The following is a 1,559-nucleotide window of genomic DNA, read 5'->3' as shown; positions in this document are numbered from 1 at the left end:
GGGAGGGGAAGGACCCCCCTAACCCGGGGGGGGAGGGAGACCCCAAGATGCGGGGTGGGGGGAAGGGGGTGTTCCCCTCCACACCCCCAAATTTGGGGTCCCCGAGGAAGTTCTGGGGTTCCCCTTTGCTAAGAGAGGGGAACCCCAAAACTTGGGGAGGGGCTGGACCCCCCCCGCATGTCCCCAAAACCCCTGAGGGTGTCTGGGGGGGTCCCCAAAATCCGGGGGGGTCCCTGATTCCCTGGGGGTCCCCAAAACGCAGGGGGCCCCCAAAGTAAGGGGACTCCAAATACTGGGGGGGTCCCCAAAATCCGGGGGGGTCCCTGATTCCCTGGGGGTCCCCAAAACGCAGGGGGCCCCCAAAGTAAGGGGACTCCAAATACTGGGGGGGTCCCCAAATTTGGGGGGTTCCCCAATACCCTGGGGGGGTCCCTGCACCCCAGGAGGGAGTGCCCAAGCTCTGGACGGGGGGTCTCCAAAGTGTGGGGGAACCTCAGTCCTGGGGGGGGGGTCCCCAAGTTCACTGTGGATCCCCAGAACTTGGGGGTTCCCGTTACCCGGGGGGGGGGTCCCCAAAATGTGGGCAGGGTCTAAACACCCCAGGAAGGATCCCCAAGCCCTGGGAGGTGTTTCCAGATTATGGGGTCCCATCAATTTTGGGGAGGGGTCCCAGAACTGTTAACAGGTCCCCATTGCCCCCCCATTTTGGGGGCCCCCCCATCCCTATGTACAGCGTGGCGAGCCCCTCCCCGGCTGGGGGTGTTTGTGCTTCCGGGGGGGCCCCGCTGGGGTTGGGGGGACCTCCGGAGAGGGGGGGTGTGTCCCTGTGCCACCCGGTGTCCCTGTGCCCCCCCCGTATCCCCGTGCCCCCCCAGACACAGGTGGTGGCTCCAAGAACTGGTGTCACCTTTATTGATTCCTGTCCGTGACCATCCCCACGGTGGCCCTGACCCCGTGGTGGCCCTGACCAACCCCGTGGTGGCCCTGACTGTCCCCATGGCGACCCTGACTGTCCCCATGGCGACCCTGGCCACCCCCTCCATGGCCCTGGCTCTCCTCTGCTCCCTTTGGTGGCCCTGGTCACCTCTGTGGTGGCCGCAGTGGCCATCATGGTGCTGGTGGCCCCTTGGTGGCCGTGGCTGTCCCTTGGCTCTTCCTGTGGTGGCCCTGTCCATCCTGGTGGTAGCCCTTGGTGGCCCTGGCTGTCCCCCACGGCAGTGGTGGCCGTCCCCTGACTCCCTGTGGTGGCCCTTGGTGCCCCTTTGGTGGCCCCGGCCACCTCCTGGCTCTTCCTGTGCTGGCCCCAGTGTGGTGGCCTTGTGGTGGCCCTCTGGCCATCCCCATGATGGCCCTGTGGTGACCGTCTGGTGTCCCTGGGTGACCCTTGATGGCCCTGGCCGTCTCCTTGGTGGCCACAGTGACCCTGTGGTGGCCCTGGGTGACCCCACGTGGCCCCAGTAGCCCATGATGGCCCTTGGTGGCCCCGCGTCCCCTCTGGCTCCGGTTTCGTTGGTTTGACGCACTCGACCCAAAGTTGGTTTGGCAGAATTTGGGGGGGG

This window comes from Onychostruthus taczanowskii, unplaced genomic scaffold (assembly GCF_017590055.1).
Source record: "Onychostruthus taczanowskii isolate IOZ18803 unplaced genomic scaffold, ASM1759005v1 scaffold326, whole genome shotgun sequence".
NCBI lineage: Eukaryota > Metazoa > Chordata > Aves > Passeriformes > Passeridae > Onychostruthus > Onychostruthus taczanowskii.
This window is presented reverse-complemented; position numbering follows the sequence as displayed.